This window comes from Physeter macrocephalus, chromosome 19, assembly GCF_002837175.3.
Source record: "Physeter macrocephalus isolate SW-GA chromosome 19, ASM283717v5, whole genome shotgun sequence".
NCBI lineage: Eukaryota > Metazoa > Chordata > Mammalia > Artiodactyla > Physeteridae > Physeter > Physeter macrocephalus.
This window is the reverse complement of record NC_041232.1, coordinates 27,878,792-27,906,189: the sequence shown is the minus strand read 5'-3', so window position 1 is coordinate 27,906,189 and position 27,398 is coordinate 27,878,792.

Below are 27,398 nucleotides of genomic sequence, written 5' to 3'. Positions count from 1 at the left end.
TTTTTTCATTAGGAACCTTCCTTGGTAGTTGTTTTCAAGGCCTGTGCATTTAAAGGGAAATAGATCTAAAGAATTAAAAAATTAAAAAAAATAAAGGGAAATAGAAAAACTTTCTATCACGGAAGAGTGGCATCACTTAAGTTGTCAGTTTTTTAGAAGCTCTTTGCCTGTAAGAACTCTGCCTTGTTTATCTCTGAGTCCCCAACACCTGCAACGGACACTCCGTGTGCCCGTGTCCGTATCCACGTGACCAGAGGCCGTCTCCTCCGTGAAACTCGACAAGAGCTTCTGTTAATTTCTCATTTACCACATGCCAGGGGCTTGAGGAGCTCGAGTAATCCTCATGACAATCCTGTGAGGCAGGTAGGATTATTTCCGTCTTATAGTCAAGGGAATGGAGGCAAGGTGAGGTCACAAAGCCGGGACTACAACCCTACTGGGCCCCTTCCCAGGCCCAGGCCCCTCCCCTCACCACCCCCCAGCCAAAGCCATAGCTCCCTTCTCCGAAGGCATTTGTTTCTGTCTCCCTCATGCCATATTTTACCCCCTTCCCTGCCTTTAGATTATATCCGTCTTTCTCTGAACCAGAAACTCAAGCTCCTTGGGGACATGGTCCTCGGCTGTGCCATCTTTATACACACAGAATCCCACGCCCTGTGGGTCCTCAACACAGGTGTTTTCACTCATCTACTTAATTGTGAAACTGCAGCAGCTTCGGGTACCAAGAGGTTGTTACTTCCAAAGGGGGAGCTGCAGACAGTGTGGAACAGTGAGTCTTGGTTTACATTTTTTTGGTGGACTGATACGGGGCGTGAGCAAATTGGTCAGTCTGGGCACTTTAGCCTTGAGCAGGCTGAGTAGAAGTATCAATGAAAAAAAGTCGCAGAACCTTGGGAGTCTGTGTGACGTCTGCAGGGCCCTCCCCCAGTTGGGCTGCCCCCCTCACCCCACCCCCACCCCTGATCAGAATCTCTGCTGGCAGGTGAGCTGGGGCTGCAGGATGAGGTGGAGGGAGGAGGCACCTGTCCTTCCGGATGAGGAGAGGAGCAAGCCCAGGACTCCGACGGAAAGGATCCAGGATCCTGGCCTGCAGGTCATTCAAGGGAACGTGGGATAAGGGGGTGGCCAAAAGCAGGATTTGGGGTGAGTAGGCAGGAAATTGAGTCAGTGGAAGAAAAGAAAACGATAACAGGTGTGAGCAGAGGTGAGGTTCACAACATTGAACAGCCACGTGGGGCGGATGCAGGCCCAGGAGGTCCTGGAGCAGCGCCCGGCAGTATGTGGGCCCTCGGGGCAGGCACTGGGTGTTTTACCAACCACCACTCTCATGGGGGTGTGTGCTGGTTGAATATCTGCCCTGGGAATAGGAGATAGGGAAGAGAAACGTGAATTTGGGGGATCATCAAAGGACAAAGGGGCGTTGGCCGCCCTGCAGGTCAGATGGGGCTGCCTGCGCCCCATCCTGGTGATTGTAGCTGCTGACCCTCCCTGTCTGGGGAGGCAGCCCTGGCAGCAGCCCCTGGCCAGCTGGCTGAGCAGCAGCTGAATTTCCAAGGCAGGGTAACCAGCTGGTCAGCTGGGCCAAAGCCCAGAGTGATGCACCTCCAGGCTGGTCCTGGCAGCCTCCAGCCCTCCCCTCGATGCCACCGCCCACACAGGTGGAGGAAAGCCCGAGTCAAAAACAAAATCCCTGCCAGCTGAGAAGGAGTGGCCATGCCCCTCCCTCTGGGCTTCGAGAAATGTGCAATTCGGATTACACTCCCACCCTAGAATCTCTATTTCGAGCAGCAGAATTTCTGACTTTCCAAGAAGAAACCCAGCACCCAGGGCTTTGTGAAAAAAATAACAGATATAAATGTTTTCAGAGTCAGCTCCTCCATGTCTACATGTTTCAAAAAATCACCTGCTCAGCATCCCCTGCCAGGTCAAGACCACGTGGTCCCACAGCACCTTGAGGACATTGGGGCTGTTTCTAATTACTCCCTGCATTTGGGGAATTCACAGTTCTGCTTTGGGCAGTTGGAAACTATTTCCATCTTCCCATATGTATTTGGTTATCACTAATTGGGGAAAGTTATTTTTAGTATTTCCTCTTTTTTCCATCTTTGCAGATCTGCCCTATTTAGGGAAAAAATCTAGAGAAGAGTAGTTGGGTTTTCTGTTTGTTTGTTTTTAGAGGAATGCCAGAGATGCTTTTAAAGTTCTACAAGCAACCTTTTCTTGACCAGTGGAATGGTCAATAAAGAACATGGCTCACAAATCCTGGATTTTATCTCCCACACCTGTGCTGGCACAGAAAGGGAAACAAATGTCCTTTCACCCTTCAAGACCCAGGTCAGTGTCATCATCTCTAATAGGTCTCCTGTATCCCCCATCCCACTCCTGCTCCAGGCAGACCTACAGTCCCCAAATTCAACAACCACACTAGCCCTACACCTTGCTATGTTTTTCTTATATTGCAGATTCTACCTGCATCCCCAAAGAATTCTGCCAAGTTTAGGCATCTTTTGAAAAAATAAATATGAAGAATTCAAATCAGATTTAAGATTAGTTTTATTTAATCTGTACCAAGAGCAACTTCTATCTATTAATTAGTAATCTGATAGGCAGCTTTAGAATTATTTTAGTATTTGAGCTTAAAATAATCCCAGCAGGGCTTCCCTGGTGGCGCAGTAGTTGAGAGTCCGCCTGCCGATGCAGGGGACACGGGTTCTTGCCCCAGTCCGGAAAGATCCCACATGCCGCGGAGCGGCTGGGCCCGTGAGCCGTGGCCGCTGGGCCTGCGCGTCCAGAGCCTGTGCTCCACAACGGGAGAGGCCACAGCAGTGAGAGGCCCGCATACCGCAAAAAAAAAAAAAAAAAAAAAAAAAAAAAAAAAAAATCCCAGCACACAAATATGTTTATTGATGTCAAAATTAAGAAATAGTTTTTTTCTTATCACTTAGTTTAATATTTTGTTTTTAACTATCATTTACCAAAAATAATAAAAAAGCAGTTGTTGAACCATGTAGAAATATGAAACTTCTACTATTTTGATCAGAGTGGACCTGATTGTAGTACTCAAAAATTGGTTACTATTGAAGCAGCTTAATTTTTTCAGTTCCTATTACTCAAAGACTTAAAATTAGGAACTCTTTCAAACATTTGAGAATTTCAGAAAATTTTAATTAAAAAAGAATTAACCCACTACACACATATTAGAATGAGCAAAATCCAAAACACTGACAACACCAAGTGCTGGTGAGGATGTGGAGCAACAGGAACTCTCATTCAGTGCCAGTGGGAAAGCAAAATGGTGCAGCCACTTTGAAACACAGTTTGACCATTTCTTACAAAACTAAATGTGCTCTTACCATATGACCCCACAGTTGTGCTCCTTGGCATTTACCCAAATGAGTTGAAAACTTATGTCCACACAAAAAACAGCACACAGATGTTTATAGCAGCTTTATTCATAATCACCAAATCTTGGAAGCCACCAAGATGTCCTTCAGTAGATGAATGGATTAATGAACTGTGGTCCATCCAGACACTAGAATATTATTCAACACTAAAAAGAAATGAGCTATCAAGCCACAAAGAGATGTGGAGGAAACTCAAATGCCTATCACCAAGTGAACGAAGCCAGTCTGAAAAGGCTGTGTGATTCCAGCTATATGACACTCAAGAAAAAGCAAAACTATAGAGATAGTAAAAAGATCAGTACTTGCCAGAGGCTGAGGAGGAGGGAGGAATAAATAAGCAGAGCACAGAGGATTTTTAGGGCAGGGAAACTTTTCTATATGATACCGCAATGGTGGATATATGTCATTATATATTTATCTAAACTCCTAGAATGTACAATACCAAGTGTGAATCCTAATGTAAACTGGGGACTTTGGAGGATAAAGATGTCAACGCAGGCTCGTTGATTGTAACAAATGTCCCATCTGGTGTGGGATGTGGATAGTGGGGGCAGGAAGTATATAGGAAATCTCTGTACATTCTGCTCAATTTTGCTATGAACCTAAAACTGATCTAAAAATACTATAAAAAACATTTTTAAAAGAATCAACCAGTTCTTGTTAAAAGACTTGGTAGAAAGTTAAGCTTAAAGAATAACTATAATTGCTTTTTTTTTTTGGCCTCGCTCCGTGGCTTGCAGGATCTTAGTTTCCCGACCAGGGATTAAACCCGGGCCCCGGCAGTGAAAGCGCCGAGTCCTCACCACTGGACCACCAGGGAATTCCCTATAATTGCATTTTTATCATTGCTATCTTCCCAGTCTCGTTCATTATCCTGCACATACAAGAAATTAACTTGGGGAAGGAGAGGGAAAGTTTTTGTTCTCAGATGCTGGGGAGGTATTCTAGTATTTCCATGTCCAACTTGCCTCAGTAGCAGTGGGCTGACTTGGCCAAGTGCATGCTCTTCCTGGGGGACCCACATCCATAGACCAATTGTGGTCAAAGACAAAGGCCCAGCTATTTCAGCCCAACCTGAGACTACTCTGATGGGCCATTTCTGCTCCAAAGCTCTCCATAGGGCTGCTGTTGGTCTGCATTGTAGTTTGACCATTTTCCCTCAAAGAAATCCCTCCTCCTTCTCCTCCTTTCCACAGATGTTGGTCTCTAATAAATACCCTACACATCAAACTCCATCTCAGCATCTGTTTCTGGAAAACCCAACCTGTGACATCTTAGAACTTAATTGTTTAATTAATGATTGAAATAATATATACCTTTATATATAAATACATTATTCTTGAAAATAGTGTGTTTTATTTTTATCATAGGGGAAACTGGTTCTTTCATAGAATGACTAATGGAATGAAAAATTCAAAAGTTGAGTATCAAAAAAAAAAGCTGTCTCAAAAAACAGTATTTTTAACAGCTATTATGCAAATCCATTATTTATGTTATGTTCCTCCAATATAAGCCACCCCTTTGCTTGGGGATATATTCCCTGTTATTCACTACCCCATATATCTCGCTTTATACTTCTCCACATTTTATTTGAATATCTTTTATATCTATATCTGCCTCCCCAGCACCTAGAAAAGAGCATGATACACAGTAGGTGTTCAATAAATATTGGCTGAATAGATAAATGAATAGATGAATAAATAAATAAGCAACTTAGGGCCAAAGACAGATAAAATATATTCAGACCAATAACACATATGGCCTCCCTCTTCAGGTAAATGAAGCATGGTATTAACTTGCCTCATGCAAAATGTTCATTGTACGTACACAGATGTATCCAGACCTCTCTGGAAAACATTTTTCTCTGCTTCCTCTTTTCTGCCATCTTCATGCCTTTGCAGGCTGCAGGATTGCATAGCTTCAGGGAAGCTCACAGAAAGGTTTGTGTTCAGGGGATCAGGAATGGTAACAGATGGCTGGATGCCCTCATTTTGCAGATCCCTCTCTATCTGTGCTGCTTAAAAGCATTTTAACTAGTATAGGGTGAGACGTGTATTATCTTTTGGTTACAGCGCAAGTTTCTAGAATCCCAGATTAGTGCCCAGCGCCTTAAACCTCATAGCCCCTAATCCTCTGGGATGGCTCTTATGCACCCGTTGATGTTGGCTGCTTCCAGAACTCAGGGAATTCTGCTTCATTATATCTTGTTTGGGGTTGGATTTTCTCAAATATTAGATCCCTGGCTTGGAATGTGGTTGGCTCAAATTTTTTTGGTCAGACTATTTAAAGACAGGGGAATAAATTTGGAGAGGGGAAGTAAAGGTGATACAGGAGACCTGAGATAGAGCTGGGACTTTTGTCATCGATCCTAGTCATCAAAAGCAGTCATTAACCTTGTTGTTCTGCGACAGGATGGCAGAAAAGCACCATCGATTTAAAGATTCCATGCAATGGGGAACAGCCACGCTCCAATTCTTCCGTGGGAGGAGCTGACCTAAGAATATAACCTAAGTGCACAGAAAGTCCAACAAGCACAGTCCATGTTCTTATTCTTAAGTTCGGCTGCAGCGTCTTTGTCACATCTCGCTACAATGAGAGGGCCTTTAAGGCTGTAATTGTCCAATAGCTTTTCATCTGAAAGAAAAGGATGAATATTAGTTACGCAAAGTCTTTAAGCGGTAGAATCTTTCTAAGTTTCTAAATGAACCTTTTCCAGTTTAAGTAATGTGCAGGGGGAGGGGGCGTTGATTATCATCTTTTCCATTTTTCCTCAGAAGTAATTGATCTTTTTTTCTTCAGCAGGAAGTGATTAGACAGAACAAATGCAGAAGACCCCAAATGTTGAAATCAGCAGACTTTTAAACTGAATAAAGTTAAATTTCTTAAGACACAATTCTACCTGTGTTGCTGAAAATAGAGCTGAGAAATCATTAGCTCTTGGCTTTTTTCCCATTTTTGTAAGTATTGTTATCACTTCCTCTATTGTGAAGTATCTATTATGTGAATCCCCTTGGGAATAGCTTTTCCATCATGAAAGCTCCTCACTGCTGTCAGTACAGAACTCCCTGGAGACCACACTGAGACCCTGAAAATAAAGGAGCTGTGAGCCGGAGGGGTTGTGTTGGTGCGTGATGAGTGCCGTCCCCACCGCAGCTGTGCTTCACTGAAACAGGTCAGGACTCTTTTGACCTATAAAGTCATTTCAGAGGAGATATCCAGGCTCTGGTGTATTTTTCATCCCTTTTTACAGAAACGTGACCAACCACGTTTTAATGGCCACTGAGGGGATAAAATCCTTTTCCCTGGTGGCCATTATTTTTGTTGAGTTTGTAACTTGAAGCGGAGTGTAAGGGGATAAAAGGCCCATTTCCCCAAGAAAGGCAAGTGGAGGAAAGAACCCGATAAATCTTCTCCAGGAGGAGTAGCTAGAATGTAAAATTACAGCATAAAGAACTTGACTGTTCATCATAACAATCTCTACAAGCTAAGATGCTAGCTGTAAACCATCAGTGGGTCATTCTGGGGCACCCCAATGAATGTTGGTTTTGACCCAGATCTTGTTTTGCACCAGCTAATACAGCTTACAGCAAAGGTAACATTAGATTAAAACCAGATGAAATATTTCCCCTTGTGTGCCAACCATGATCTATTCATAGTTGCTGCCTAGAGTGCTGTGTTGAGAAGGATTCCAGGGGTTATATCCCAGCTTAGTGGAAAAGAACGTTGTGATCAGTGATCAGTTAGTGAGTCTGCTATGGTCACAGAGTGGAAAGGTCAGCATTTGGCCTGTATTATAGACTAACTGACCCTGGGTTAAATGTTTACATTTAATCTGTCAACAAACATTTATTACTTGCATACTGTGTGCATGGCCTTTTGTTATATACAAGGTTGATGCAAAGATGTAAAAAAGCGCAATTCCTACACTAAGCAAGATCCCAATCTAGTTAGAAAGATAGATAGACAAATAGATCATTTTAACACAAATGATAATTACATCAACAGAGATATACACAGGGTATCATAAGAACATAAGGGAACGAAAAGTCTCAATTAATATGCACGTATATTAATTGAGATAGGGTCATAAATGATAGAAATCACAGAGTTTCTATAAGGAAAACAGAAGAATTAGGGCAGAAAATACCTACTTTATAAACTTACCTGCACAGAGATCAGAAGACATGGAAAATAAGTACTGAGTTGTCACCATCTTCATCACCCAAGCCTATCTAGATTTTGGAGACATTTGTAGCTTAAGTCTAGGGCAAACTGGACAATTATTAAGCTACAGTTCTCACATGAGTACATTTTTTGTAAATTGGGCCATGCATTCCAAAGGCCTTCACAAATTCTGGGACAGGTGGCACTGCCATCACTCTGCTGTGTACCCTCCAGGACAGGCTGTTTGTTAGTTGAAGGCAGTGAGGGAGACAGAAACAGGGAGCAGAGGAAAAGCCTTAGTAAGAGTTCTGTAATTTTCAGCTCCCTTAAAAGAGAAATATAGAGGGGCTTCCCTGGAGGCACAGTGGTTAAGAATCCCCCTGCCAATGCAGGGGACACGGGTTCGAGCCCTGTTCCAGGAAAATCCCACATGCTGTAGAGTGACTAAGCCCGTGAGTCACAACTACTGAGCCTGTGCTCTAGAGCTCGTGAGGCTGTGCTCCGCAACAAGAGAAGCCACTGCAATGAGAAGCCTGCGCACACAATGAAGAGCAGCCCCCACTCACCGCAACTAAAGAGAGCCCACGTGCAGCAACAAAGACCCAACGCAACCAAAATAAATACATAAATTTATTTTAAATAAAAGAGAGAAATATAGAGATGGAAAGAAACCACTTAATCTACTTACTCCTTAAGCTAGTGCCTTGGAAAGCAGCACTGCTTTTTTGAAAAAAAGGACATGAGGTCAGAACGGGACACAGTTAATTCCACCAAATGGATGGAGAAAAATGCATGTTCTTTTAGGAAGAACAAATGTGAGTCCCTTCCTTTTTTCCACTCTGGACACGAAGAGCAGCCAGGAGTTCTGACCTCTCACCCTCCCTGACTCATCCAGGCTGGAGAGCGGGCCCCATGAACCATCTGTTTCAAGCTTAACCTTGAGCTGAAGGCGGAGGTGTGCAGAAACTGAAGCCCGGGGGGTGGGGGGGTGGGTCAAACAACTTGCTCCCAATCCTTCATTCATTCACTTCACAGATGTCTGTCGAGCCTCTCCCTGTGCTGCATTCCCTACGACATCTGCAGGACCACATGACAGAGGCAACCTCAAGACTGGAGTCTATCATCTTAAACCCCAACTCAGGGCCCTTTCCATTGCCCCACTCTGCCCGGGAAGCCCCATCTGTGGATATTCAAGGCACAGGAGGCTTTGGTTCGAGGAGACGTGGGCTTCCAGAACTGCAGGGCAGAGAGAAGCAGTGAGCCTCAGGCTCCTGTGAGGGAGAGGTTCTGACACTGCTTGGGCAGTGAGAGAACAGAAGTGACCACAGCTTAGAAAAAGATTCTCCTATCAACCTATCTATGAAACAGAAACAGAATCACAGACATAGAGAACAGACTGGAGGTTGCCAAGGGGGAGGGGGTTGGGGGAGGATGGAGTGGGAGGTTGGGGTTAGCAGATGTGAGCTTTTATAGAGAGAATGAATAAACAACAAGGTCCTACTGTACAGCACAGGGAACTATATTCAGTATCCTGTGATAAATCATAATGGAAAAGAATATTAAAGAAAGAATGTATATATATGCATAACTGAATCACTTTGCTGTACAGCAGAAATTAACACAACATTGTAAATCAACTATACTTCAATTTTAAAAAATACATTGACAAAAGAAAAAAAAAGAAGAAGATGCTCCTAGTATTGGAAGGGGGCGAAGAATGAGCCCAGTAGTGGAGGGGCTACTACACTGCAGAACCCCACACGGGGGCAGACCCTCAGGGAATGGCCTGCCCGGTACCCCTAGAGAGGTTGCACCCTGGGTCCAAGGGTCCCAGCCTCAGCAAGCCTGTCCTGGGCTGGCTTGTCATGGAAGTCGCAGCCTCATCAACCCTTTAAGGACCATAAGAGCTTAGACAGAAGAACAGAAGGTCCTCCCCAAAACCTGGACTGCAGGAGACCGCATGACCTTTGCAGGACCCTGAGAAGGTCAAGAGAAAGAACCCAGTGATGACCAAGATTACCTTTTAACAATCTCTAGAGACTGGGCACTTAGGAGTTAATTTGCTTTGATTTTTAAAAATGAAACAATCCATTGTATCTTGGTCTGAAGGTTGGGTAGAACTAAGTTCATGTGCGCTACACATATTTATAGCACAAGGCTATTACTTAGACCAGTATTTTTCAGGTATAGATTGAGGCCCACTAATAGGTCATGAAATTAATTTAGTGAGGTTTTTTTTTTAAGAAACATTTTTCATTTTCACCAAGATCTTTATTTATTTTTGGCTGCGTTGGGTCTTCATTGCTGCATGCAGGCTTTCTCTAGTTACAGCGAGTGGGGGCTACTCTTCGTTGCGGTGTGCGGGCTTCCGATTGGGTGGCTTCTCTTGTTGTGGAGCACGGGCTCCTGGCGCGCTGGCTTCAGTAGTTGTGGCTCGCGGGTTCTAGAGCGCAGGCTCAGTAGTTGTGGCACACAGGCTTAGTTGCTCCGCGGCATGTGGGATCTTCCCAGACCAGGGCTCGAACCCGTGTCCCCTGCATTGGCAGGTGGATTCTTATCGTCAAACAACTTGCTCCCAATCCTTCATTCATTCACTTCACAGATGTCTGTCGAGCCTCTCCCTGTGCTGCATTCCCTACGACATCTGCAGGACCACATGACAGAGGCAACCTCAAGACTGGAGTCTATCATCTTAAACCCCAACTCAGGGCCCTTTCCATTGCCCCACTCTGCCCGGGAAGCCCCATCTGTGGATATTCAAGGCACAGGAGGCTTTGGTTCGAGGAGACGTGGGCTTCCAGAACTGCAGGGCAGAGAGAAGCAGTGAGCCTCAGGCTCCTGTGAGGGAGAGGTTCTGACACTGCTTGGGCAGTGAGAGAACAGAAGTGACCACAGCTTAGAAAAAGATTCTCCTATCAACCTATCTATGAAACAGAAACAGAATCACAGACATAGAGAACAGACTGGAGGTTGCCAAGGGGGAGGGGGTTGGGGGAGGATGGAGTGGGAGGTTGGGGTTAGCAGATGTGAGCTTTTATAGAGAGAATGAATAAACAACAAGGTCCTACTGTACAGCACAGGGAACTATATTCAGTATCCTGTGATAAATCATAATGGAAAAGAATATTAAAGAAAGAATGTATATATATGCATAACTGAATCACTTTGCTGTACAGCAGAAATTAACACAACATTGTAAATCAACTATACTTCAATTTTAAAAAATACATTGACAAAAGAAAAAAAAAGAAGAAGATGCTCCTAGTATTGGAAGGGGGCGAAGAATGAGCCCAGTAGTGGAGGGGCTACTACACTGCAGAACCCCACACGGGGGCAGACCCTCAGGGAATGGCCTGCCCGGTACCCCTAGAGAGGTTGCACCCTGGGTCCAAGGGTCCCAGCCTCAGCAAGCCTGTCCTGGGCTGGCTTGTCATGGAAGTCGCAGCCTCATCAACCCTTTAAGGACCATAAGAGCTTAGACAGAAGAACAGAAGGTCCTCCCCAAAACCTGGACTGCAGGAGACCGCATGACCTTTGCAGGACCCTGAGAAGGTCAAGAGAAAGAACCCAGTGATGACCAAGATTACCTTTTAACAATCTCTAGAGACTGGGCACTTAGGAGTTAATTTGCTTTGATTTTTAAAAATGAAACAATCCATTGTATCTTGGTCTGAAGGTTGGGTAGAACTAAGTTCATGTGCGCTACACATATTTATAGCACAAGGCTATTACTTAGACCAGTATTTTTCAGGTATAGATTGAGGCCCACTAATAGGTCATGAAATTAATTTAGTGAGGTTTTTTTTTTAAGAAACATTTTTCATTTTCACCAAGATCTTTATTTATTTTTGGCTGCGTTGGGTCTTCATTGCTGCATGCAGGCTTTCTCTAGTTACAGCGAGTGGGGGCTACTCTTCGTTGCGGTGTGCGGGCTTCCGATTGGGTGGCTTCTCTTGTTGTGGAGCACGGGCTCCTGGCGCGCTGGCTTCAGTAGTTGTGGCTCGCGGGTTCTAGAGCGCAGGCTCAGTAGTTGTGGCACACAGGCTTAGTTGCTCCGCGGCATGTGGGATCTTCCCAGACCAGGGCTCGAACCCGTGTCCCCTGCATTGGCAGGTGGATTCTTATCGACTGCGCCACCAGGGAAGTTCCAATTTAGTGAGTCTTTGACCAGCCATTTTTCATTAAATGAATAGCAAAGAAAAGAAAATATCTAAGTGCTGTTTCAAGGTTTTTTTTTTTAGTAGCAGATCAGTATGTGTGTACAGGGTAGTGATGTAAATGTATTTCATGTTCTGGGTCATACGCAAAAAGCTTGAGAAGCACTGAATTAGGCTACACCACTATGAGTGAATAACTCCCTCCACCAGCCAGGGGTATCCCCTCTCCTATTTCTATAGGAGGAAATATACAACCTATATTGAATGATTCTCAATCTTGGATCCTTAAAAGAGGTATTGGGGATACTGAAAACTATTTTCTGTAGTAGTAACCATCACTTAGTAAGCATACCAGCGTACATGGAGTGTATCACCTCAATTTCCTAGTTAAGGTCACTCAAACATATCTATTAAATTGAAGAGCTGGATTTTATATCCAGCCTCTTCAGACCCTGAAATAATGCCTTTTCTAATAAAGTATACTGCATACTCCACCCTTTAAAAATTCAGAAAGCTTATTGGAAATAATATGACTCACAATAAGGCTGCCCAGCTTTAAAAAAAAAAAGCAGGTCTGATAATGTTTTGTAATGTTGGCTAATTCACATGAAAAGTCAAGTAACAAGAGGACATGGGTAAAAGATTCTATAAACCATTTAGCAAAATAAAAACCTAAGGTGGTAGTAAGCTCAGACAAGACTGTTTTGGAGTCTTTCCCTCAGATGTCTCAGATCCAAAAAGTCATCCCACTACCACAGCAGGCCAATTAGGACTGGCCAAATTGGGCTGCTGGGGGTTTCTTTCTGGGAATTTCCATGGACACAGGAGCCCATGGTCTGTCTTCTCCTGCTGTTCTCTGCCCTGGTCCTCCTCCACTGCCCCATTTCCTTTTCATACAAGCACAGATCAGAGCTCTTTCCTTTTTCTCTGAGCGTCTGTCTCTCTTACACTGAACACAGCCTTGTCAATTTATCAGGTTTCTCTCTTCCAGCAGAAAAAGAAAAGCTAAGCATCAAATTGATGGCCCATGAGCGTGCATTTATGTATTAACCTCAGGCCTCATTTCATATCCTTATGCCTGATTTTTTGTTTTTATTTTTTCTCTCCTATTTCAATGTTATGTCTTCTTGCTCTAGACTTTGTGTCTCCGTAAGCCACCTTAAATCCTTTCGGGAACAAGATAGGGACAGAAATAAATTTTTAAAACTTATAAATAGAAGTAGTTTCACGTCCCAGGTTTTCTAAGTCAAGGGCATCTTTCTCCCTGTGTTGGACAGGAGCTTGTGGGACAAGCCTCCAGCCTGAAAAATTACTGAGTCATCTTCACTATCTACAGTCGTGGGTCCACTCAGAGCCTGTTCTTTTCTGACAACTTTGCATCTTTTTTCCTCTGGACTGAGAAACAATTATGTCCAAGAACTGTCCAAGAACTGAAAAGACACTCCTGCTGTATGTGTCCCTAGGTCTGAAGTGGGTCTCTTGTAGACAGCATATATATATGGGTCTTATTTTTTTTATCCATTTAGCCAGTCTGTGTCTTTTGGTTGGGGCATTTAATCCATTTACATTCAAGGTTATTATCAATATGTATGTTCCTATGACTGTTTTCTTAATTGTTTCGGGTTTGTTTGTGGATCTTTTTCTCCTCTTGTGTTTCCCACCTAGAGAATTTTCATTAGCATTTGTTGTAAAGCTGGTTTGGTGGTGCTGAATTCTCTTAGCTTTTGCTTTTCTGAAAAGCTTTTGATTTCTCCATCAAATCTGAATGAGATCCTTGCTGGGTAGAGTAATCTTGGTTGTAGGTTTTTCTCTTTCATCACTTTAAGTATATCCTGCAACTAACTGCCTTCTGGCCTGCAGAGTTCCTGCCGAAAAATCAGCTGATAACCTTATGGGGATTCCTTTGTATGCTATTTTTTGTTTTTCCCTTGGTGCTTTTAATATTTTTCTTTTGAATTTAATTTTTCTTAGTTGGATTAATATGTGTCTTGGTGTGTTTCTCCTTGGGTTTATCCTGTATGGGACTCTCTGTGCTTCCTGGATTTGGGTGGCTATTTCCTTTCCCATGTTAGGGAAGTTTTTGACTATAATCTCTTCAAATATTTTCTCAGACCCTTTCTTTTTCTCTTCTTCTTCTGGGACCTCTATAATTTGAATGTTGGTGCATTTAGTGTTGTCCCAGAGGTCTCTGAGATTGTCTTCAATTCTTTTCATTCTTTTTTCTTTATCTGCTCCTTGGCAGTTATTTCCACCATTTTGTCTTCCATGTTTGTTCTTTAGTTCTTCTAGGTCTTTGTTAAACATTTCTTGTATTTTCTCAATCCGTGCCTCCATTCTATTTCTGAGATTCTGGATCATCTTTACTATCATTACTCTGAATTCTTTTTCATATAGATGGCCTATTTCTTCTTCATTTATTTGGTCTTGTAGGTTTTACATTCCTCCTTCATCTGTGACATATTTTTTTGCCATCTCATTTTTCTTTCTTTCTTTTTCTTTTTTTTTTTTTTTTTTTTTTTTAGTGAGTGGGATTGTGCTCCCATCTTACTGGTGGTTTGGCCTGAGGCTTCCAACACTGGAGTTTGTAGGCTGTTGGGTAGAGCTGGGTCTTGGTGCTGAGATGACGACCTCCATGAGACCTCACTCTGATAAATATTCCCTGGGGTCTGAGGCTCTCTGTTAGTCCAGTGGTTCAGACTCAGAGCTCCCACCACAGGAGCTTTGGCCCGACCCCCGGTTCATGAACCAAGATCCCACAAGCCATGTGGGGCAGCAAAAAAAAAGAGAGAGAGAATAAAAAAGTAAAAAATAAAATTAGACTAGGAAACTAAGAGATATGTTAGAAAGAATATAAAAATAAAAATACAGATGAATCAACAACCGGAAGGTACAACAGTACCACAAGTAAGAAAGAGGAGGAGGGAAAAGAAGAAAAAAAAGGGGTGAAAGGCCTTGGCTGTGGAGGGCAGGACCTAAGCAAGGGAGAGGTTTGGGTGGTGGGCGGGGCCAATGCTTAGGACTCACAGGGCTGGAAAAGGCCCTGGGGTCTGTGGGGGGTGGGCTTAGGCTCAATGGAACAGAAGGGGCCCAGGCGTGCCCCCCACCCCTGGTCTCAGAGGGCTGGGGACCTCATCTTGGAGCCCAGCAGGCTCCCCGTGCCCGAGTGGGCGGGGCAAACACCCTCGGCTCCTCTCCTGCTCTTCTCCGAGGGCCCCTCCCGCCTGCCTCTCCTGATCTCCCCAGCCTCAGGGGTGCTGATCCTGTCTGGCCTCCACTTCTCCTCCCTCCTCAGTTCCCCCATGTCCTACCGGTTCACTTGGGGGTTCCTCCCATCTCCTTGGGCATCAGGGTCCCCCACCAGCAGCCGGCAGGCGCCCTAGTTGTGGAGAGATGCTAACTCGGCATCTTCCCACACCCCCATCTTCTGTGTGCTGCTATTTAAGCCTATCTCAAATGCATTCAGCTTTTAAATTAACATCCCAAAACAATCTTGATCTCAGATTTTGTTCTTGTGGTGTTTTGTTTTTGTTTTTTAAGAGTACCTTCAAAAGTACACCAATGAAGGAATTCCCTGGAGGTCCAGTGGTTAGGACCCTGTGCTTCCACTGCAGGGGCCACAGGTTCCATCCCTGGTTGGGGAACTAAGATCCTACAAGCCACGTGGTGAAAAAAAAAAAAAACCAACAATAATATTTCTTCGTCACAGTATTTTTGTCCTCAGCTTTGAGTCAGAGGATGCTTGCTAAAGGAAGAAGGAAATCTACAGCACAGGCCCCAGGAGTAAAGTTCCTGAGAGTCTATAACTGCAGACTCAGGGTCCTCAGTGGGGAAAGTCAGGCAGCACCATCCAGCCTCCCATAGATGTGTCTTCCACTGAAAGCCTGCACCCCATGTAAGCTCCCCACGCTGCCCCACTGTGTTACTATTTTGCTCATGCAGACCAGCCATGAAGGGAGAAAATCCTTCCAATTCTGTGTTGCCAGCACAGCCGCTGTACTGCGAGTCTCTGGGCAGGGCTGCACGGACAGTCCTCAGGGGCCGTGCTCTCCTCTGGGTTTGGAGAGTGAGGACTTGCCCACGTGCAAATAGGCACAACAGCCCCAGGGACTAACATGCTTTAAGGGACATGAGGAGCCATCCCATCTCCCCCCATCTCAGGGTCCATGATCCTCAAACCCTGGGCCAGTGCAATTCGTTCACAGGGAGAGAGGAGGTTCTCATTGCAAATTGTCCAGCAGGGGTGGGTGCACGAGCAGAGCCCGAGAACTGGCTTCGACTTGTCATAAAGTCCCTGAAACCAGAAGCCAACGTCCACACCCACCCAGAAAGAGGCAGGCACCAGCTTGCACCAGGAGAGTCCAGCTGGACCAGAACTATCCCATTAGTCACATTGCTTCTCACAGCTTCCTTAGCAAGAGTGAACTGAAGACAGGAGAGGGTGGGAGGGAGAGGGATGGACTGGGCGTTTGGGGTTGGTAGATGCAAAGCTATTACAATAGAATGGATAAACAACAAGGTCCTACTGTATAGCACAGGGAACTATATTCAATATCCTAGGGTAAACCGTAATGGAAAAGAATATAAAAAAAGAATGTATATGTGTGTATAACTGAGTCACTGCTGTACAGCAGAAATTAGCACAACATTGTAAATCAGCTATACTTCAATAAAAATAATAGAGAGTCAACTGAAGGCAGATTTCAGAGCTGGCTACATAGAGAATGTATAGTTTACTGCATGTAAGTAAACTAATAGATTCTGATTCTACAGAATGGATTCAAGCATTTCAGAAAAAATTATGCTGTTATCTCCATAAAGCCCAGAGTTTGCAAAAATCTGGGTATCCATAGCAAACTCAGCAGGCTCTACTTTTTCAATAGTTAACTTTATTTTGAATAGATAATACATTCATATATTCAGCTATCAAATCCATATAAAATGATATACATTAAGAATTCTTGTTTCCTTCCTGTCCACCTTACCCACTGCCCCCCATAGGTAACCATTTTTATTACTTTCTTATATATCCATCGTTTCTTTATGCAAATACAAAAATAAATATATTTATGTGGTAGTAAGAACAATGGGTCCCTCAAACCTGTCCATGTCCTGATCCCTGGAATCCATGAATATGCTACCTTACAAGGCAAAAAGGCCTTTGCCAATGTGATTAAGTCAGGTTCTTGAAATGGAGAGGTTAGCCTGGATTGTCCAGGTGGGGCCTGTGTCATCACAAAGGTCCTTACAGGAGGGCAGCAGGAGGGTCAGGGACAGAGATAAAACCGAGAGAGACTGGAAGATACTACACGGCTGGCTCTGAAGATGGAGGAGGGGCCATGAGCCCAGGCATGCAGACGGCCTCTGGAAGCCAGAAAAGGAAGGAAACGGATTTGTTCCTAGAGCCTCGGGAAAGAACACAGCCCCACCCACCCATTTTAGACCTCTGACCTCCAGAAGTTCTCCAGAAATAGCAGGAAATAAACTTGCACGGTTTCACACCACTAAGTTTGTGGTGACTTGTTACAGAAAGAACAGGAAACCAACACAACTTATTTCTATCCTTCTCTTAAACAATAAAGTTAGCACACTCTGTATAGGGTGTCCCAAAGTCTTGATGCAGTTTTAGGCTTTAATAACTTCAGAAGCATAAATGCTACCAAAGTACAAACAACATCATTTGAAAGTTTTATTATTTGAATCTCTTTTACATTTATTTAGTTATGTGAATTTTGAATAATACATTTTAATTTTGTTTCAGTACCTCTGATTGAAGATAACGAAAACTGACTGAAACAAAAGCCTTACAGTTAAAATTTATCACTCCAAACTCCCAAGTGGATGAGAAATGTATACAATTGTTTTCAAATCATGTTTTTAAAAAATTTATAGCATTTATACTTCTGACATTATTAAGGTTTAAAACTGCACTAAGACTTTGGGGACACTGTGTACGTTCTTCAGCAGTTTGATTTTTGTCAGTCAACAGTGTATCGTAGAGATCTTCCCACATCAAAACGTAAGAGGTTCCCAGTTCCTCCTACAGCTGCTCAGTGTCCTGACATGCTGATGTACCAGCCTCCCCTTAGTTGGTGCTGGGGTTGTTTCTGATCACAAGCGCTGCTGTGAATCATCTTGTATGGATGTCACTTTGTATGTGTGCAGGTAGACCTGGAGGGTACACTGTCAGAAGCTGGGATGTAGGGTCAAACTGTTACCCACCCTTCTGAGTCCTTCCGCAACAAGGGTCCTCCTGCCCAGTGTCGCTCACGCCAATAGAGCACTTGCTCTCGGGTCAGACGGCTGGCTGGGCGGCTCTGCAGGGAACCCGTGGCCGGGAAGGGGCAGGGTTCTGGCGTGGGCCGGCGTAGGCGCAGCTGCTGCTCACGCCCCTTGATCGCAGCGCCAGGCGCAGCGTCTCTGCAGGCGGTCCGCCCGCCATCTTGAACTGAGTGTGTGGGGGCGGGCCTTCTGTGTAGCGCCCTGAGCTGAGCTGTCGACGCCACCATTTTGCACCGGGATCCGTGGTCGGAAGGTCCGGGCGCGAGGCCACCTGCCCGCGGTGCCCTGGGAGCCAGCCGACTAGACTCAGCCTGGGAGGAAACAAGGTTAGACTTTACTTTCTCACCCAGGTTCTCTTCTTCTTCCCAGGGAACTGTGAATGGGCTTTGCTGGTGACGAACCCCTCCTCTGCCTTGAGTCCGGCTCCTCATAGTGTGTGTGGGGGGTGGGGTGCTGAGGGCCTGGGTCCACCTTCCATTACTGCTTCCTGCTGAGCACAGGTGGTGTCGGAACCCCGCGTGGAGGAGGGGAACTTCTCTTTCGGTCTGCTTGGTGGGCCCCCAGGCCTGGGCCCTGACTGTTTACATCACTGGGTGACCCTCATTTGTGTAACCTTTTGGAGACAAAGGACCCCAGACAGTTTAAGATCCATGGCCCACATATTAGCGCGAGAGTCATGCTCACACGTCACATTTTTCCTGCAAACGCATGTCTCTAGGTCTTTGGCCCTGACGCTGAGGCTCACTGCTGGGCCTGAGTCTCCCCGGTTAAACATTGGTGGTTTTTCGGATGAGAAGCTTCAGGTCAGAGAGAGGGTCACATGAGTGGTCCAGGGGGTCCTTTGCCCCAGGTTGTCTTTCTGGAGGTTGGGGCTGGTGTGTGGGGGGGGTCTCTTTCTTCAAATGCAGTGTCCCCTGTGACTTAAGGGCAGATGGGTGGTTAGGGTCACCGAGTGAGGTCCGTCTACTTAGGAGTGAGCTGGGATTGCAGCCGCCGGTTTTCCAGGTTGTTAGGTGCACCCAGGCTCCTGGCGGTGAGGGGTGGGGGGGGTGGGGGGACAGGTGTGTGGGTGGGTGCCACCAGCACCTGGTCACCTTATTCCAAGAGCGCATTCACCGTTTTTTCCACCTGGAGGGCACACTTGAGTTGTTCCACTTCAAAGGGGGCTGGGGTGTCCCTTCTCTCAGGCTTGGGGAACGGGCATCCAGGAGTTCAAATGCTCTTAACTTTAACTTATCCCTTGGGGCTACCGCATGTGGAGCAGGGAGCTCCGAAGCAACTTACTTAATACAATTTTCTTGAGTTTCCTGACATAGCTTGGCTAAGGCCCATTTCAAGGAGTGACTAGATCTCTCAGTGTTCCCTGATGATTGGGGTCTCCACGCTGAGAGCAAGGCCCCTTTCATGCCCAGGGCACTTGTTATCCTCTTTGTCACTCGAGACACAAATGCTGGTCCATTATCACTTTGTAGGGATCTTGGGAGCTCAAACCTGGGGATTGTCCCTTCTAATGGATTCCTTAGTTACTTCAGCTGCCGTTTCAGTTCTAGTGGGAAATGCTTCTGTCCACCCAGAAAATGTGTCCACTCTCACCAAGAGATGCCTGAAATTGCTGGGTACTCTAAGCATGACAGTGAAATCAATCTGGCAGCCTTCCCCAGGATATGTCCCTCTGGTCTGAATGGACCTTATCAGGGGGCTTCTGGAGGGGGTCTGATGTTGTTGTTGTTTGTTGTGCAGATGGGGCATGTCTCAACTATCTTACTGATTATACTTTCATGTCAGGAGTTACTGTGACCTTAACTCACCAGTTACATAGGGCTTCCCTCCTGTAGTGAGTTCCCTGATTAGCTTCCCTGATGGTTTTACAAGCTGCTGTTTAGTGAAAGAAGTTTCACCCATATTCATTGACTCATCACCCATGGCCTCCTAGATTTCTATTGAAGCCCCATTTTTAGGCTTTGTCTAATTCTTCCTTTGTGTAGATTGCGGGGTAATTGGATGGATCTGGCCTTCAAGGTATAAGGGCTGGTTGCCAATTTACTGGTTCTAGGGCCACCCTTTTGGCAGTTGCGTCTGCCTTGTTTCCCTTTATTTCCTCTGCATACCCCTTTTGGTGACCCCTACAGTGAATCACTGCCACATTTTTAGAAATTGTACTGCTTCTAGGAGCTTCAGTATGCTTAAGCCGTATTTCACCAGTTTATTCTCTGCAGTAAACATACCTTTTTCCTTCCAAATAGCCCCGTGTGCACGTAGGATGGCATGTGCATACCGGGAGTCTGTGTAAACATTCAGGATCTTCCCGGTCTCGAGCTCTAAGGCTCAGGTGAGGGCTGTCAGCTTGGCCTTTTGGACAGAAGTCCTTGGCGTAGAATTCCTGCCTCTGTGACTTGCATCTTGGAGGTCACTGCGTGTCCCACCAGACTTCTCCCCTCTCAAATAAAACTGCTCCCCTCTGTGAACCATTCCTCTTAAGCACTTGGGAGAGGCTCACTTCGTAGGCCGGGGTGGCTGGAATAGATTGTGTCTGTGGTTCCCATGCAATCATGCTCCAGGGGTCCCATTTTCATAGGTAGCAACGTGGCAGGATTTACCGTGTGACAGTTTTTTATGGTAGCCACTGAGTTGTCTAAAAGCATAGCCTGAACTTGAATTGACGTTCAGGGGAATAGCCATTCTGTTCCCTTAGGACTTACTAAGGCCTGAACACGGTGTGGAGTCCATATAGTGATCGGCTGAGCAAACGTTCACTTTCCAGCCTTCTTTAGCAGGGTGGTAGTAGTTGCTACTGCCTGTAGGCAAGGAGGCCACCCCTTAGTGGTTTGATCTGATTGTTTAGAGAAATAAGCAACTACCCTAGTAAGCAGTCCTAGTTTTTGAGCTAATACCCCAAGGGCGATTCCCCTTCTCTCATGAATGTAAAGGTCAGAGGGTTTAGCTAAATCTGGGAGAGCCAGGGCAGGGGGGCCTGAAGTAGTTGCTTTTTCAGTTCTTGAAAGGCCCTTTGCATTCTGAATTCTACTCAAAAGGATCATCATCCTTTCCTTTCAACTTTTCATATAGTGGCCCAGCTCTTAGACCATACTTAGGGATCCATATGTGTAAAACCTGACTATCCCCAGGAATTCCCTAAGCTGTATTCTAGTTCTAGGAGAAGCAGGGCTGCAAATGACTTCTTTCCTTTCCTGGGGTGGGCTTCTCTGACCTTCTGTGAAAATGAAGCCCAGGCAGGTCACCCTAGTTTGTGACATTTGAGCCTTTTTCTTGAACACTTTATATCCTTTATTAGCCAGGTGGTTCAGGGTAGTTACAGTATTTTTGTCAGAGGCCTCCTTAGTCAGGCTGGTGACAGAATGTCATCCACATCCTGGAGGAGGGTTCCATCCTCCAGGATGTAGATCTTTTAGATCTTTAGCTAAAGTTTCCCAAAAGATGATGGGGGAATTTTTTTTGACTTTTTATTTTATTTTAATTTTTTCACACACACACACTGTATTTTATTTTTACAAGAGATAAATAAACTGACACCAAGCATTGTAAATGGATGACCACAACAAAGTCTATTTTATCTGATATGACTATAGCTGCTCCAGCTTTCTTTTGATTTCCATTTGCATGGAATATCTTTTTCCATCCCATCACTTTCAATCTGTGTGTGTCCCTAGGTCTGAAGTGGGTCTCTTGTAGACAGCATATATATGGGTCTTGTTTTTTGCTGGGTAGAGTAATCTTAGATGTAGGTTTTTGCCTTTCATCACTTTAAATATGGCCTGCCACTCCTTTCTAGCCTGCAGAGTTTCTGCTGAAAAATCAGCTGATAATCTTATGGGGATTCCCTTGTATGTTATTTGTTGATTTTCCCTTGCTGATTTCAATATTTTTTCTTTGTGTTTAATTTTTGTTAGTTTGATTAATATGTGTCTTGGTGTGTTTCTCCTTGGGTTTATCCTGTATGGGACTCTGTGCTTCCTGGACTTGGGTGCCTATTTCCTTTCCCATGCTATAATCTCTTCAAATATTTTCTTAGGGCCATTCTCTTTCTCTTCTTCTGGGACCCCTGTAATTCAAATATTTGTGCATTTAATGTTTTCCCAGAGGTCTCCGAGACTTTCCTCAGTTCTTTTCATTCTTTTTTTTCTTTATTCTGCTCCTTGGCAGTTATTTCCACCATCCTATCTTCCAGATCACTTATTCATTTTTCTGTTCCAGTTATTCTGCTATTGATTCCTTCTAGTATACTTTTCATTGCAGTTATTGTGTTCATCACTGTTTGTTTGTTCTTTGGTTCTTCTAGGTCCTTGTTAAACATTTCTTGAATTTTCTCATTCCATGTCTTCATTCTGTTTTTGAGATTTTGGATCACCTTTACTATCATTACTCTTAATTCTTTTTCAGGTAGGTTTCCTATTTCCTCTGCATTTATTTGGTCTTGTAGATTTATACCTTGCTCCCTCATCTGTAACACATTGTTTTTGATGGGATGGGCTGTGTTCCTGTCTTACTGGTTGTTTGACCTGAGGTGTCCAGCACTGGAGTTTGTAGGCAGTTAGGTAGAACTGGGCCTTGGTGTTGAGATGAGAACCTCCGGGAGACCTCACTCCAATTAATATTCCCTGGGGTCTGAGGTTCTCTGTTAGTCCAGTGGTTTGAACTCGGCACTCCCACCACAGGAGCTCAGGCCGGACCCCCGGCCTGGGAACCAAGATTCTGCAAGGTGTGCAGTGCAGCTAAAAAAAGAAAGAAAAAAGCAGAATAAAAACAATAAATAAAAGAAATAAAATTAGAAAAATTAAAATATATTAGAAAAAATAAAAATATAAATGAAACAACAACAAGGCAAAACAGAACCCCAACAGCAAAAAACAAAGGCCAGAAAAGGCCTTAGGTGGTGGTAGGGGGTGTGTGGCAGCAGGGCTTAGGTGGGGGCAAGGCCTAGGTGCAGGACCTGTGTGGTCAGAAAAGGTCCTGGGGAAGTCACAGGGGTGGGACTTGGGCTCAGTGTGACCAGAGGGGGCCTCAGTTGGCAGAGGTTTAGGCCCAGGACCCCAGTAAGCTCCCTGGGTCCCAAGTGGGCAGGGGGAAATTATGGCCCTGTTCCCTTCTGATCCTCTGATCCCCTGAACGTGTTTCCCTGTCCCCGCTGATTCCCTCACCATGACTGGGCACCTCCAAGTGTGGGAACCCCTCTCCTCCCCCAGTCGCCCCTTAGGGGCACCGGCCCCATCCCACCTCCGCTTCTCCTCCACCCCCACCATCCCACGTCCTACCTGCTCATGCAGGGGTTTCTCCCATCCCCTTAGATGTCCGAGGTCTTCCACCAGTGCCTGGTAGATGCCCTAGTTGTGAGGAGATGCAAATTCCGCGTCCTCCTATTCTGCCATCTTCTCTGCAAGACTTACTTTGTAAGTCTTCAAGACTTACTTTGAAAGTATGTACAGTATGTTCACACTGCAAGCCCATAACCAACCTTTTGCGCAGCCTTTGGACTCAGAAGTTTCCTGAACAAGTGCTGTTGGGCTAGTCCTGGATTTATCAGTAGGCATTTAGTGTTGTAGCTGTTCAGATAGACCGTAACCCTGAGCACACCACAAGCCTGGCTGGCCACCAAACGGTCCCACTTCCAGGAAGAGACAACAGGACGCTTAGTATGTGTATGAGTGGTGGCCTCATGAGGGGATTCTCTCCACGAGGCATCACATGTCACTGTTTGGTGATTTCCATTGTTAAAGGGAAAAACTCTGCTCTTACATCATACTGTCTAGCATATGCTAAGGTTCTTCCTAGTTCAAGGAAGGAAAATGAAGAGTCTGAGACTGCCCTGGTTAGCTTCATATGGCTCAAAGGAAAGGGTACATTTGCTCTCAATTAATGAACGAGAACACCAGGTTTTTCAAGGTCAAGAAAATCAACTGTGTTGCAACTAGCATTTTTTAAAAATGGTATTTGTACACCCATGTTCACAGCAGTGTTATTCACAGTAGCCTAGAGATGGAAGCAACCCAGGTGTTCATTGACAGATGAATGGATAAACAAAATGTGGTTTATACATTCAATAGAATATTATTCAGTTTTGAAAAGGGAGGAGATTCTGACATGTGCTACAACATGGATGAACCTTGAGGACATTCTGCTAAGTGAAACAAACCATTCACAAAAGAGCAAAATCTACTTATATGAGGGACCTAGAGTAGTCACATTTGTAGAGACAGAGAGTACAATGGTGGTTGCCAGGAGCTGGGATTGGGGGGGAGGGGGAATTGTTGTTTAGTGGGGACAGAATTTCAGTTTGAGATGATGAAAAATGTTCCAGATGGATGGTGGTGATGGTTGCACAACAATGTGAATGTATTGATACTTAATGCCACAGACTGTATGGTTAAAAACGGTAGAAAAAAAAAAAAAAGTAAGTTATATGCTATCTATGTCTCACCAGAATAAAAAAAAATTGTAATAAAATGAAATAGAATAGAATAAAATGTAGGTTACAAAGACGGGTTCACTGTGTGAAAATTCTTCAGTTCAACAATTAAGTGTGTGTGTGTTTGCAAGTGTGTACTGAATCATGATGTAAAATGTATTTCTGATTGTGGTTTTTAAAAAATTGAGAAACATAGTCCTAGAGGCAAGTCTCCATTTCCCATTGTTGTGGCTCCTTCCTTTTTTTTTTTTTTTAATTTTTAAAATTTATTTATTTATTTATGGCTGTGTTGGGTCTTCGTTTCTGTGCGAGGGCTTTCTCTAGTTGTGGCAAGTGGGGGCCACTCTTCATCGCAGTGCGCAGGCCTCTCACTATCGTGGCCTCTCTTGTTGTGGAGCACAGGCTCCAGATACGCAGGCTCAGTAATTGTGGCTCACGGGCCCAGTTGCTCCGCGGCATGTGGGATCTTCCCAGAACAGGGCTCGAACCCGTGTCCCCTGCATTAGCAGGCAGATTCTCAACTACTGCGCCACCAGGGAAGGCCTGTAAGCCCTTTTTGAATTTGATATGCTTTGCGCAGTGGAAGTGATTTAATTTTGGCATTCACTTTTTCAAGCAGAAAAATCCTTTCCCTTGGGCCTTCTCTTCATCATAATCAATTTTCTCTATCTAACTCCTCTTGGTAACTAGATTTCACATGCTAGATTAGCCAGGAAATTTGTGTAGACATTCTGTCATCTTGCTCCATGGACTGTTCATGAAAGAATTGGCATACATTGTGCTGAGCAATTATGACATGGGCTTCATGCTTCAGTGCAGAAAAACTAGAATTTCCTTAAGTCATAGAGTGTTTTAATAGAAAAATTCCTTGGTGGTCATGGCCTTTAAACCTCTTTTACTTGTAGGCATCCTTTCAATAATATCCGAAACAGCAGGTTGTTCATCTTGTGCCTGAACACTCCAATGACAGTGAGGGACCACAGTTCATTGTTAAGTAGCTTACATTGTAGTAAGAGTGTAAGAGCAGTTTCATGGCAGAATTGGGAGGCAAATCCCTCTGGAGCCTATGGTGACATCTCTGATCATTTGAAAAAATAGGTGTATGGACATATTTATTACCCACATTTCAATGGCATCCTTCCTGAGGACTGTGGCTTATAAGAGTCCACTTTATTCTTTTACAAGTGGCTGCCCAGTTTTCCCAACACTGTTTATTGAAGAGACTGACATTTCTCCATTGTATATTCCTGGATCTTTTGTGTAAATTAATTGACTGTAATATGCATGGGATTATTTTTGGATTCTCTATTCTGTTCCATTAATCTATGTGTCTGCCTTTATGCCAATACCATACTATTTCGATTATTATAGCTTTGTGATATAGTTTGAAATCAGGGAGTGTGATGCCTCCAGCTTTGTTCTTCTTTCTCAAGATTGCTTTGGCTATTTAGGGTCTTTTGTGGTTCCATACACATTTTAGGATTGTTTTTTCTATTTCTGTGAAAGATATCTTTGAATTTTGATGGGGATTGCATGGAAGCTGTAGATGGCTTTGGGACATTTTAACAATATTAATTCTTTCAATTTATGAGCACAGAATATCTTTCCTTCCATTTATTTGTACCTTCTTCAGTTTTTTTCATCAATGTCTTATAGTTTTCAGTGTGCACGTCTATCATGATGAATGCTTAATGCAGTTCCAGCTTTGGATGTCTGGATTAAAACTGAGGCTCTAAAGAGAGAAACAGTAACCTCTTAACCAGCACCAAATTGCTGTTTTTATGAAGTCAGCCCACTAGGGAATTTCTGTGAACGTTTTCCCCCCAATTCTTCAGGAATCCAGAACTGTTCTTTGAGTACCTAGAACTCTGTCAAAGGATAACTGTACTAGATTATGGCCATTTCCCATCCTATAAATATTAGTACTCTCTGTTTCTTGGTAACATACTAATTTTCAATGAAGTGATTGAATTTTTTAATGAAATTACTCCTCAGGTGTGTAATATTGGTGACAGCTATATTAGATATGATTGAAGGATAAATTTGTCTTGCATAAATGAAAATTCCTAAAATACTTGCTGTAGACACTGGATTTTAAAGCACTTCTCTATTAATCATTCAACTGTGTAAGTCTTCAGTGCTCCAAGTACATTGAAATACTTTGGAAAAGTGGAGACTTTGGAGCAATGGACCTATTATCTTTGTCCCCCATCTTCAGGATAGCGAAAGAGAATTGTCAACTGTGAAGCAGGACAAAAAGTAAGAGTAGGTATGAGCTCCTCAGATTAGTGGGAAAAGACAGTAGTGAAAATTTACCTGCTGGTCTTCATGATGAATCACAGGAAACTCGAACTGAAAGAGGCAAGTCAGGCAGGTAGTAGGGATAGGGAATGATGGGGACCACTTGGCACCTTGGCAGTTGATTCTCATATACAGATGAGTCTGATGGTGACTCTGAACCTGAGAAGTGGATGGAGACAGAAGAAGATGGAAGTGTCCAGCTGTATTCCTCATGATAGCCCATCACCAGAGAGTTTGGGCAGAGTTTGGATTACCTGGTGTGGGTCCACAGGTAATTATTCTTGTGTTCTTGTGTTCCTCACCTCTATTTCTGTAATAAGCAATTTTCACTGAACTGGAAACCACTTTGAGTTTCCACTTTCACTGAAAGTGAGTTTCCATAGTGAAATTGGAGACCTGACAACTTGACACAAACATGGTACTGTTTGACTCTTCCCTGTAGTTTTATCATGAATTCTGAGGGAGATAAGCCCTGTCAAAAAGAAGGCATGATAGAGAGGCATCGGGAGTATTTATTTATTTTATTTTATTTTATTTTTTAATATCTTTATTGGAGTATAACTGTTTTACAATGGTGTGTTAGTTTCTGTTTTACAACAAAGTGAATCAGTTATACATATACATATGTTCCCATATCTCTTCCCTCTTGCATCTCCCTCCCTCCCACCCTCC